Below are 13,545 nucleotides of genomic sequence, written 5' to 3' on the forward strand. Positions count from 1 at the left end.
AGGCAAGTTTGACTCCTCCCCGCAAAAGCTAAACTAATCCTCTCAACACTTTGCTTCACTGATCTGAAATGTTAGTAAGCCACAAAATTCTCATTCTAGTACTTCTGGGTTGTTTTATCTTATGCAAAGTAAGGTGCCTATTTTTCTTTATAATTTTTGGCAGGAATCAGAAATACTGCTAACAAAAAAGACCTGAGCAAACTAGAATTCTGGTGGGAGGGCACTTTCTGGAGAGCAATTGTGTACTGTAGACTAAGAGTCTTAAAAAATAAATATAAATATACATTTTTTTCTTTATTGATTAAGGTATTACATGTGAGTCCTTATCCCCCCACTCATGCCCTCACCCACCCCTGGTGTCTGTGTCCAGTGGTTAGGCTTATATGCATGCATACGGGTCCTTTGGTTGATCTCTCCTAAATATACAATTTTAACTCAGTAATTCTCCCGTTTGGAATCTACCTTGAGGAAATAACCATTCCCACAAAATCCTATAGAAGAATTCCATCAAATCATGAATTCCAAGTGGAGGAAAATGGAAACATGAAATGTTTAACAGTTACATTCTTGGACTTCTGTTATGCCGTCGGACTGGTCTCGAGCCTCCTCCTTCGCCGATCTCGTGGGTCCTCCTCCGCCGCCGCCTCCTCCTTCGCGGGTCTCGTGGGTCCTCCGCCACCGCTGCCGCCACCCAGCCATCCTGGTTGTCTCTCCCTCCCTCCTACCCTCAGAGGGTGCCCTCCTTTCAGCTCAACCTCACCCCGCTCAAGAGGCCACTGGGCTTCATCATCGGGGTCCTGATTGCTTCTGTCTTTGCTTTCGCCACCCGTGGAGGTGTTAAGGGCAAAAACAGAAATTCTAGTGAGTTGTCCCCCTAAAGTTCCTGCCAATAGAACCATTACGGCTACTTTTGCTTAGCCATTCAGGTCGAACGAGGCATCATTTCATTCAGTCTTTGCCAGTAAATGCGTGTGATAGAGGTTGGAGCAAGTTTGTCCTTAGAGATTACGATGGTTCTGCGCGATTCTATGTGCCGTTTGCAGTCTTTGTTTTCTTGTACTGCGTTGCTGCTCAGCTGCTCTCTGTTGGTTACACAACCCTATATGGGGATAGTCGAAAACTTCCCATGACTGACCTTATTGTGATTCTTGTTGTCATATTCTTGTGGCTGGTGAGCGCTTCAGCCCGGGCTAAAGCTCTTACAGATAGATATTCAAATAGCTACCGGCCCCGGTATTGTCCAGGACCTTGCAGCCTGTCGTTCTCACGGATCGCTGTGTTATTTTGGCTCTGTGACTAGTACGAGATCCCTAAATGTACCCGTGATCTTCGGCTTTCTGAATATGATACTTTGGGGGAGAAAATGCGTGGTTTGTGTCCAAGGAGACCAACTTACACAGTCCATTCAATCCTTCTGCTTCTCATACCCAAGGAGGTATTCCACCTCCTCCTGGGATTTAATTAAAGGGAGAAGTACACTGTATAAAATGTACGTCTATATGGCGACCTGTTGCCAACATCTTGAGAAGCATTATTGTGTTTCTAATGAAAGTAATGGCTTGTTCCGTAAATTGGTGGGTTTAAGATTTTGCTGCTTTTTGACACAAAGCCTGTACCTTTCCTAGACATTTAAGATGTAAATGTATTCTGACATGTAAATTTGAAAATTCAGGGCCTATTATGAGATGATACACATCTCTAAATGAATATTAATTTCTTCACTAAGTCTTTTTACTTCCAGAGTGTTTACACTTTAAACCTTAACACATTGCGCACCAGTAGTTTTATTGCTAGCTTTACCCAGTGGCCAAATAAGTTTCTATTGAACAAGTACAAAAAAAAAGTTCTATAAAGTATCATACTTTAAAAAGATATTAGCTTGTAAGAATATGTAATAAATAACTTCAAAATGCAATGGGTATTTAATTTTAAGGCGTGCCTTTAACATTTATGTAAAACACTGTGTAATATGAAACCACGTGAATGCTCGTGATCCGCCCGCAATATGTTAACATATATCTTCACTCAGAAAAGAGTTAGATTGTCATATCATAATAGGAAGAAAAAGCTATTTGGAATCTACCTTGAGGAAATAACTATTCACACAAAATCATATCGAATTCTGTATGTAATTGTAAATGTTCAACAATTTGTACAGATCATATACTGTCAGTTTGTACAGATCATATACCTAAGACCTATCTTTGTTTAAGAAAGCCTTGATTACATAAATCATACTGAGAAAAAAAACACATTTAGTTCAGAATTTACATCTGGACATTGTTTATATGTTATGGGAAATTTTTAATTGCAAAGACTGGGCGTATGTTTTATATCTGTTTTTCTAAATGACCTGCAGTACTTAATAGGTTATGCTAAAATGTTTCAGGCATGGGGCTTGAAAATTTCTCATAGATGTATGTTAATTTAGTAATTGTGTCTCATAAGATGGAAGCTTCCATTATGCTAGTTGTTTAATAGACTATATATAATAGACTGCTATAAAAGCAGAAAGAACATGGTTCAACTAGATATTTCGATATATGTGGGCATTACTCTTCCTGATATTTGTTGTCCTTTGTTGCTCATGCCACTTAACTGCAGGCTGAGACCCATTCTCCTTGCAAGTAGAATAAAATAATCTTTTTTATTTATTTTATATATATTTAAATATATCTTTATTTATTTCAGAGAGGAAGGGAGAGGGAGAGAGAGATGGAAACATCAGTGATGAGAATCGTTGATTGGCTGCCTCCTGCACACCCCACACTAGGGATAGAGCCCAAAACCCGGGTAAGTGCCCTTGGTCAGAATCAAACCTGGGCCCCTTCAGCCCGCAGGCCGATGCTCTATCCACTGAACAAAACTGGCTAGGGCACTATTGCCTTGCTTTTGTTGATTTTATTCATGCTAAGAATTGTCAGTGTGAGAATTTATCTTTTTTTTTTAAATACACTTTATTGATTTTTTACAGAGAGGAAGGGAAAGGGATAGTTAGAAACATCGATGAGAGAGAAACATTGATCAGCTGCCTCCTGCACACCCCCAACTGGGGATGCGGCCGCAACCAAGGTACATGCCCTTGACCAGAATCGAACCCGGGACCCTTCAGTCTGCAGGCCGGCGCTCTATCCACTGAGCCAAACCGGTCAGGGCAAGAATTTATCTTTTATGCAACCAACTTAATAAAGAAGTCAAAAGAAAGAGTGGACTGATTGTTGTATTACAAAGAAACTTTCATCTTTAAGGCATGAGCAATGCAAAGTAAAATTAATTTTCAAAGCAAGAAATAGAATATGAGTTTTTTGGTTTTTAGTAGTTTTTTGGTTTTTAATGTTTGGCAAGGAATAAAAGATAAAAAATGCTTTGGGGAAAAAAAAAAGAAAAAGCTCATGTTTGAAAAGAGTTCAGAAAAAAATATAATCCTGAACTTGCAAAAATTATATATTGTATGTTATTTTTGTGTATTTAATATATAAATAAAACTATAAAATTAAAAAATTCCCAAATAACAGCAGCTGCTAATGCTGAATGGCATGACACAATTAATTTCCTTCCATTTTCTTCCATTTCCTAAATTGTGTTCACCTGAATTCCACATGTCCCCCCCAAACCAGGGACAAAGGCAAGAATAAGATGGAGGCCCAGTAACTGACAAATTCAGACAAGACTGGCAGTTCAACTTTTATTTGGTGATGTAATAAACACTTTAGAACTCCCTCTCCACAGCAATAGAGAAACAATGGTGGTTAGAGTATCAAAAGGCCAATACAAGCAAAAAACTAGGCTCTGTAATTAAGTGGCGACCCCTGTAGGAATTAAAGAAGGGTGCCCTGGATAGGGAGGGCCTCTAGGTTAGTTTCGGCCCCCTTTTCCCAGCTTAGTGTTCTTGGGAACAAACGGGAGTGCAATGCGCTGCAGGGTCTGCAACATCATGCAAAATTCATGGAGACAGGTGGAGAGACCGATGAGGAGTTGGACAGGGTCTTCACCAGTCAGCCGGCTAAAAGAGAGAAAAAGAAAAATAAGTTATTTGTCATAACTCCGCCCGGAGCGCTCTCTGCCCCCTCCGGTGGCGACCAGCCCAGTTCACCACGAGGACCTTCTTAGGCCTGACTGTTCTGGGGTCTCCAATTCACTAGTAGAATGACCCTCCGGAGAACGACCCTACCCATGTCCCCCCCGCCACCTGCCCCTCCACTTGGCCCTTTTTAGAACTTACAAAGTTAGAAGATTGTTAGACACGATCAGCTGCAGCGAAACTGCTGATGAAGGCGGCTGGGCAATCGAGGTCAGGTACCGGTAGGCTATCTGCGCCAACAGAGGTGACCGGAAAGACACTATCAGGGAGCTAGAGGACATTCAGTTAAGATACCATCGTATTCAGACTTTGTTACTTCCCTTCAGGCCACTCTCACCCGTCTTAACCCCTCATGGCTGTTCCCTCCTTCCCGGCCCCTCAGACCGCCTCCCCCACCATCTCAACCGTCCACCATTACCCCATCCCCTCAGCCCCCCCGCCCCCCCACCTCCGCTCTTCACTCCCAACCCCAGGCCGACCAGGTCTCCTCCCCGTCCCACGGCCTCGCCCGGCCACTCCTTGAAAAAGATACAACTGGAGTCTTCGACGTCGTATAGTGGTGGTTGAGGGCCCTGGCAGGGCATTGCCTCCCGGCCCGGGGTTCGGGGCCTCCCCGCTGCTGTCCCTCGCGGGGTTCTCCTGGCCTCCAGGGCCCCCTGTGTTACCAGGATTACCAGGACTGGCCTGGCCTTCAGCATCTTCGGCCGCACGGCCTGCATCTTGGTCTTGAGCCTCCATTGTTCCTCAGCTTCTCCTTGCAACCTCCCGTCAGAATGGCGACTTCTGAATGCCCGCTTAACGGCTGAGGCACCAAGATTCAGTTGGGAAGCTCCGCCCCTTAGTGAGTGACGTCACTCGAACTCCTCCCCCCCACCCCACCCCCAGTGCTCATGCGCATGCGCAAACAGGCCCTGCTGCCATTTGCCAGAAGCCCAGCTAGTGAGCACGTGACTGTTTCCCGCCAAAACTGCCCAGCGCCGAGGCTCAAAGCCTGTGCAGTTTATTCTGCTCATTAGATTTCTTATTCATTATATGGACACAGACAATAGGGTGGGGAAGGCCTGGGGTGGGGTGGGAACCAGGTGGGAGGGGGGCAATAGCAGGGAAAAAGAGGGACATATGTAAAACTCTCAACAATAAAGATTAAATAAAAAAAGCCTGGGCCGGTCCCCTGGGTGTCACACCTGGGCTCTGCCTGCCCTGCCCCCTCGAACCCGCAGCTCAGACCCTGGAGTAGGCGGTGGATGGGACTTGCTCCTTCAGCACCAGTTCCCACCCGGGCACTGTCCCTTAGTGCTGCCCGCCGGCCCGGGGAGGGTGGCTGCCAGCCCCTCTGCCTCTGCCTGCACGCACACTGCCCTGTCTCACACGTCAGGCTGGGGCGGGCGGGGTCCATGTGCTCAGGAGGGACCAGCAAGTTGGACAAAAGCAGAAAAGGAGAAGGACCACTCCTGGGTCAACTCCAAGTCCCTCTGCCCTCTGTTGGCTCAGCCCTCATGGGGCTCGCCCTCATTTAGAAGCAAAGTCTTGCCACTCCAGCCATGGGTTAGGGGGAGGCTAGAGATGTCAGAGGTGCCAGGTGCCCTCAACTGGTAGGTGACCCTGTGTCTGCTGGTCTGCTGGGTGCTGGTGTACTTCTATGTCTGTGTGGGAACCACGCCAGAGACACCTGGACACCTGATGGTAGGGTTGGTGGCAGTAATGCCTGGAGTCAAGGCCAGTGAAGCACAGAGGCCTTGTTGTTAATACACTGGATGTCCAAGGCCACCCAGAGCATGGGAATCTTAATCAGGCTGACACACCATAAGCAGGTGCAAGGACATACGGTACACTGTGCCCTTCTGTAATCCAAATGATTGATGTCATTGTTGGCAATTAGCCTTCTTTGTCTCTGGAGTAATTTTATGTTACTGACCATCTAGTCTGCTAGAGAGAGTGGACTAGTGGGGGAAAGGCTAGGGAGCTCAGACAGAGCTGAGAGCTGGTACTACGTTGTAAGGCTAAGAGCTCATAGAGAGCTCAGATATAGCTACCATGTTAACCAGCCAGTGTGCTGGGAGAGAAGGTTGGAGGTAGTTACCATGTGAGGCTACAGAGACCAGCCAGTGTGCTGGGCAGGAGACACAGGAGAAGCTGCTGAGCCAGAGATCTCAGATACCTCTACGATGTAAGGCGGTGAGTTTATTTATTTATTTATAGCAAAGGTGGAAATTTATTGAAGAACAAGTACAGACTCCCACGTGGGGAAGGAGAAAGAATCTCACAGCACAGACTCCCACATGGGGAGGGGGAAAGGGTCCCCAAGGCGGTGAGATTAGAGGGAGCGTGGGGCTGCTCAGATAATAGCTGTGGGCACAGAGACTAATGCTGCTTTGTGGGAAAGATGTACGTGAACCAGCCGGTGCCTAGCTGTCTGCCTGTAAAGGACTTTGCTGTAAAGGACTGTCTTGTCTGATGGCCATGTGGCCACTGGCTTCTGCAGTAAAGACTCATTCTTATACACCCACCACCTCTCATGGCTTCTCTAAGACCCGGCATCCTAGGAGGTCCAGCCCCAGGCAGAGGGGGGGCTCGGACCCAATACCTGTAACTCGTGAGCAGAGGATAAAGGAGGAACTTGGACTAAGTTCCCGGCAGTTAGTACAGAGGAAAGGGTTTGAGAAGGAACCAGCCCAGGCGTAGTCGGGAAGAATTTAGAGGAACACATGGATCCAGAGCAACTCAGAGAAGCTGGGAACAGCTGTGCCCTGACAGTCTGGAAGGGGGTCAACTCAAAAGGAAAGGCACAGCGAGAGGTGGGCCAGGCTAGGGGTGTGGTAGGGCTGGTGGCAGCAATGCCTGGAGACGTGTTTCTGTGCCCACGCTGCCGCTCAGCCCACAGTGGTCAGAGTGGGTGGATGTGGTGTTCTGTCCCAGGGATGGGGCTGCTCACCTGGCTGGCACACCTGCAGGGATGTGAGGTGGGCGCCCACCTTGAGCTTAAGGCTGATGCACTTCCCACACCTCAAGGCCTCCATGTAGCAGCTTTACTGAACCCACGTCTGTGTCACATCTAATCCCAGGACAGCTGCGTGGATTCGGAAGTGACTTTCCCCATACCCCGAGACCAGGTGGAGAGGTGATGCAGGGTGAGGAGGGCAGGAGCAGTGAGGACATTCGTATTCTGCTAAAAAGCTTCTGCAAAGGTAACATAGAAATGCCATTTTCCTAAGCCGCTCCTGTTCCACCTCTGCTTGTGTTTGAGGGATGGGAGAGGGGAAGGGACGGAGGGTACAGGGGAGGCCTCCCCACATCCAGCTGCTCCCATGGGCAAGTATTTGTTCTGGGGTCTCCGCGCCCCACACTGTTCCTGGAACTGGGAATAGTACAGCAGGGAGGGAAGCCTGCAGAAAGCCTTTCCCAGGGCGCTGTCTCCTTGGGGAGAAAGGATGACAGAATCCCAGACAGGAACACAGCAAGCAGGGCAGGTGGGTGAAGGGATTCAAGAGAAAACACAGGAAGTAGCTGTTAGCAGGTAAGAGCCACAGATCCAGCAAGGACTGGGTGGGGAGGGCGAACAGTGTGGTGACAAGGAGGACACCCAGGGATTGGCATAACTGGGTCACGCTGACATGGGGCCGAGGAGGGAGAAGCAGGCTGGACAGGTGACACGTGAAGGGCTCTGCTCTGACCCGCTAAGGAGCGCCTTCCTGTGCTACTTATCTCTGGAATCTTCCTGCTCTCCCTCGCCTGCAGGCTGCCTATTCCTGCTGAGAATCTGGGCCCCTGCGCCCCTCGTGCCCCCTGAGGCCACACTGCTGGGGAGGACACCTCTGTTCCCAGTGCCCGCGCTCGCCTCCAGCTCCCTGCGCGCCCCCCTTCTCCTGCCTCCACACAGCCTGTGCACAGGGGGCCTGGGAGTGCAGGGGAGTTTGCACCTGGACACAGCTCTCTGCTGATGCAGCCAAGACTCACAGGACAGATCCTTTAAGGGACACTTTTGAGGTGCAAGTGACTGTTTAATGAATGAAATAGGATGGGACAAATGAGCACTGGGGTCAGAAGCTGCTTTTAACGTATCACACTGAGACACAGGGGGGTAAACATGTGGAGGAATGCATTCACTTTTATACTATTCATTTGTATAGGATATGAATGGTTTGTAATGAGTAGGTATTTATGTGTTAGACGCACAATAAAATTAAATTGAAAATACCAGAAGAAAATTTAGATGAACTTTGCTTTTTGGACAGGGAAAGGCTTTCCTAAGCCTACTAAGAAGGGAATAATAATAATCAATAACGTGACCCTGGCCGGGTAGCTCAGGTGTTTGGAGCGTCATCCTGTACATCAAAAGGTTACGGGTTTGATTCCCTGTGTGGGCACATCTTAGGTGGCGGATTCATTTCCCGTTCAGGCCCGTCGGGAGGCAACTGATCTTTGTTTCTCTCTCACATTGATGTTTCTCTCTCTCTCGTTCACTTCCTCTCTCTCTAGAAATTAATAAGAACAACCCTGGAATGAGAATTTTTAAAAAATAAGCAATAACATGCATTGAGTGATTACCATGTTCCAGTCACTGTTCTAAATACTAAACATGAGTGACCTCATTCCATTCCGAAGTACACCAACATTTTCATTGTGGTTATCTTTAGTAGGGAGATGATGGGCAATTATTTTCTTTTCCAAACTTGCCCATATTTTTCTCTTTTTGACTGTGAGCATGGATTACATTTGTAACAGAAAAAAAATTAAGAAAGCTATTCAGCAATTGTGGTTCAGAAAAACTTCTAATTAGATCCCAAGTGAACTACTTTGCTGAAGTTTGAATTATCCTCTTCTATTCATTGGGGGCCAATCTGTCCTTTGAAAGTGCTTGCCCTTGGTCCCTTTTCCTGATGCAGGTAGGAGGACTGTGGTGAAGTCCCTGAAGTCACGGAGCCTGGGCACCCAGCCTAATGACTGTGGGGCCCGTGTGGCACAGCCCTGCTGTCCTCATGACTTTGAGCTGCTTCCCAAGAGCAATCCTTTCTAAACTCCACACATAATGCCCATCCGACATGGACACTTATTCTTCTAGAGGCAACTGCAAGTTTGCTGTCATCAGCATTTCATCAGGATGACACAAGGTAATATTTTGCTCTCTAATCCTTCCAAGTACTCCAGTACACGTGCACATGTGTGCATGAGCCAGAAACACACGCACACGCAGCAACATACTCAGGAGTCGCTCAGCACATCACAGCCTCTCATCTCCGTAGCGCCAGGTCTAGACTAAACCCTCTGGCTACACAGCGGTTAAGGCCTTCACATTTCTGAATCAAACAAGACTTGCTTGGAATGTAGTAAATATATCTCAAAACATATTAGGCACAGGCCCAGCTGGCGTGGCTCAGTGGTTAATCATCAACCGATGAACCAGGAGGTCATGATTCAATTCCCGGTCAGGCTGTATGCCTCGGTTGCGAGCTCCATCACCAGTGTGGGGCATGCAGGAGGCAGCCAATCAATGTTTCTTTCTCATCATTGATGTTTCTATCTCTCTCTCCCTCTCCCTTCTTCTCTGAAATCAATAAAAATATCTAATTAAAAAAACCACACAACATATTAGGCACAATATGTAATGACTAAACCTAAGAGGTGTCAGGGCCAGTGAGTATAAATTCAAGGAAAGTGATGGTTACATCGGCAAGGATCTTTTTACTAGTTGCAAGATACTCAACACCTTTCTTGAATTCCTGAGCTTCAAATCAGCATAGCCACCGGAACCTGCATGTCCTGCTGGTACATGGATCCCAACTAGCCCCCAAATGACGTCCTATTTTCCCGACCTCCAAATGCTTCCCTCTGTTTCATTCACTGTCTTAGTGACAGGTATTTCCATAGCCTCCCAGTCTCTCATCTCACCTCCCATCTACTTAATCCCCTAACTGTGTCCTAGTCACCCTCCCAAGTCCACCCAAGGCCAGGATGGCATCATCTCTTACCCTACAGATTTGTAAACACTAATCTAAATGGAGCCACTATATTTTTTTAAAATATATTTTTATTGATTTCATAGAGGAAGGGAGAGGGAGAGCTAGAAACATCAATGATGAGAGAAAATCATTGATTGGCTGCCTCCTACACACCCCACACTGGGGATCCAGCCCACAACCCAGGCATGTGCCCTGACTGAGAATGAAACCGTGACCTCTTGGTTCACAGGTCCACACTCAACCTCTGAGCCATGCCAGCAGGGCTAAATGGAGCCACTTTAAAATGCAGCTGGAGTTGCCATGCCAGAGGGCTGCCTTGCATGCCTTATGCCTGAAATCTTTGGGAAGTTAAAACAGGGGAAAATAACATTCAGACTGGGCCTAAGGTACCCTTGTCCCAAGGAGCTGTTTACAAACAAGAGACAGCAGATATTATAACTACTGGAAATTAAAAACACTGTTTAGCATAACCATCACTATGTTATGCTATCTGCACCAATAGGAATTCCTTCCTTCTTTGGATGTAACTGTCCCCCTTCTCTTTCTCATAAGTGCCCATTGCCTCTGTCGCCTCATCGGAATTCTACTTGGGCTTCTGAATTAATAATTCCCTAATGGCTATTCTTATTGGTCTCCAATAAATTCTTATTGGTCATACTCTGGAAGCCTTCTTATTTGTAGGTTAACAGACTCTTAGGGCCACTTCCCTCTGAAAAACCCCCTTCCAAGTACACGTGCACATGTGTGCATGAGCAGAAAGCACATACTCTGCAGGCACTCAGCACAGCACAGCCTCTTGTCTCCATAGCACCAGTTCTAGCCTAAACCCTCTGACTGAACAGCGGTTAAGGTCTTTGCATTTCTGAATCAAACTGCCCTGCATGCCTTAATTCTGGGTATGGTAGTGGATTATCTTTACTTCCCCTCTGAACCCCCACACTCACCCTCACAGAGGCCCTGGGCGTATGGCTAAACCCATGCCTTTTCTTTTTTTAAAAATATATTTTATTGATTTTTTACAGAGAGGAAGGGAGAGGGATAGAGAGTTAGAAACATCGATGAGAGAGAAACATCGATCAGCTGCCTCCTGCACAGTCCCCACTGGGGATGTGCTCGCAACCAAGGTACATGCCCTTGACTGGAATTGAACCTGAGACCCTTGAGTCCGCAGGCTGACACTCTATCCACTGAGCCAAACCAGTTAGGGTCCATGCCTTTTCTTGCTCCACCTGAAAGAGAGGCACACTATGCTGTCAGACCTATACCACACTAGCTGGGAGTGACAGGACCTCCTGTGTTTGCCCCTCCCCCAATGTTACATGTGTTTGAGTGTATGTTGTGTCAGGGACACTCACACTAGACTTGTCTTAAGTGGGAACTGGACCAAGGCACTCATCAAAAAGGGGTGAGGGCCCGGCCGTCATGGCTCAGTGGTTGAGTGTTGACCTATAAGCCAGGAGGTCACTGTTTAATTTCCAGTCAGGGCACATGCCTGGGTTGCAGGCTCAATCCCCAGTGTTGGGCATACAGGAGGTAGCTGATCAATGACTCTTTCTCATCATTGATGTTTCTATCTCTCTCTCCCTCTCCCTTTCTCTCTGAAATCAATAAAGATATGTAATAGGAAAAAAAGTGTGAGGAACTAAATGGCATCTGAGCTATGCTTTAAAGGAAGAGTGAAGGTTAGATAAAAGGCAAAGAAAATGGGAGAGTGCATTCCAAGCAAGAGAACTGTTTGGGCAAAGATAGACCTCAGGACCTTTGCCTTTTATCATTGATTTTTAAAAAATATATTTTATTGATTTTTTACAGAGCGGAAGGGAGAGGGATAGTTAGAAACATCGATCAGCTGCCTCCTGCACACCCCCTATTGGGGATGTGCCTGCAACCAAGGTACATGCCCTTGACTGGAATCAAACCCGGGACCCTTCAGTCTGCAGGCCGACGCTCCATCCACTGAGTCAAACTGGTCAGGGCAGGAACTTTGCCTTTTAAAACTCTTTACTATGTAAATGATACATCTCCGCTCAAGAAGAGAAAATAGTACTTAAAATACACAGCTACCCTTCACCCAGCTCCCACATTAGTCAAGATTTTACTTGTTTATTTTGGAAGAAGACAAGGATTTAGAGGTGACAGCAGTGTGAGCTAATATTTCTTGAAGTAATAAAAGAAGAAGCACCCAGTTAAGCTTGTCCAAATAGAGGGGTGCCCATGCACCCTTTGTAAGGGCATCAGATGGCCCAGCAGCACAGGGCCCACATGGGGCTGCAGTGGGGTATTGTGGGCAACAAACTGCTACCATTTTGCTCGCTGTCTGTCCCCCCCTCACTCCTGATCGCTCTCTCCGTAGCCATATGGAATCAATGATCACCACCTTCCCTGGGATCCAGCTGGAGTCGCCATCTAAGTTTCCTGCAGGACCTCCTCAGGGAGTCAGCCCCCAAAACCTTCCAGGCTGCAGCCTCTCCCAGCTCTGAGGGCACCGAAGGAAGGGCATCTGGAGGGTGAGGGGGCAACATGGAAGGACCCAGTACCCATCAGCTGGCTAATCCCTGTTTCCATTGATCGGCACCCTGTATGCCAGGTGCTGCCCAGGCATCGCTTTCCGGGCTTATCCACGAATCCTCACCACAATCCCAGAAGATGGGGAATAGCATTGCCCCATTGGATAGCAACCTGAGCCTAAGTTTGGCACAGCACCCATAGCCCTGACTGTGACCAGGAATCTGCTGGTGTGCCTGGGCAGAGCCTCTAAGGCAGCAGTTGCCAACCAGTGGTCTGTCGACCACTGGTGGTCCGTGAGGTCTGAAAGGTTGCCGACCGCTGCTCTAGGGGATCCTCCTGACCAAAAGCAAGCAGGGATGGGCACTAAGGAAAAGTGATCTACATGGTTCCTGTCCACCCAGATCTGCCACTTCCATTGAGGAGTGCTCCTCTGGTGGCTCTGGGGCCTCTTTGGTGTAGAAGATGGGGTCATCGCCTAGGCATCATGAGGGGGGTAGGAGGAACTTCAAATTGAGGAGACGGGCAAGGTTGGAAATAGCTGATGCTCATTGGGTTTTTCTGTGTGTCAGTAAGGAATGCTTTTGGGGCTTAAACTATAAGGAAATGTATTGACTGATTGTGCAGTCCAGAGGGAGCGGGTCATCATGCTGGTTTACTTGTCCAATGAAGGGTCATCAAGGACCCAGTCCTCCCATTCCTGACCCTTTTAGCAGAATGTGGGTGTTCCTAGGTTTGGGGTTGGGACAAGTCACTCCTTCCTCTGAATAGCTGGTAACAATTGTGTTAAATAAAGTTGTTTCGGTGTCTAATCCCCCAGACTAATTTGTGAGCTCCTTGAGGGCAGGGTCTGTGTTACTTTTCTGTAGCCCCAGTGCTATGCCCAGTGCCTGTTACACACAAGGTGCCCAATCATTCATTCATTTGTTTTTTAAATATATTTTTTATTGATTTCAGAGAGGGAGAGGGAGAGAGAGATAGATCAATGATTATAAAGAATCA

The 13,545-nt window shown here is 47.4% G+C and overlaps 1 pseudogene; it reads left to right on the forward strand.

Annotated features, from left to right (window-relative positions):
* Nucleotides 1-740: 740 nt before the first annotated feature.
* Nucleotides 741-1,461, forward strand: LOC118653249 (annotated as a pseudogene).
* Nucleotides 1,462-13,545: the final 12,084 nt, after the last annotated feature.

Source organism: Myotis myotis, unplaced genomic scaffold (assembly GCF_014108235.1).
Source record: "Myotis myotis isolate mMyoMyo1 unplaced genomic scaffold, mMyoMyo1.p scaffold_m19_p_4, whole genome shotgun sequence".
NCBI classification, from domain to species: domain Eukaryota; kingdom Metazoa; phylum Chordata; class Mammalia; order Chiroptera; family Vespertilionidae; genus Myotis; species Myotis myotis.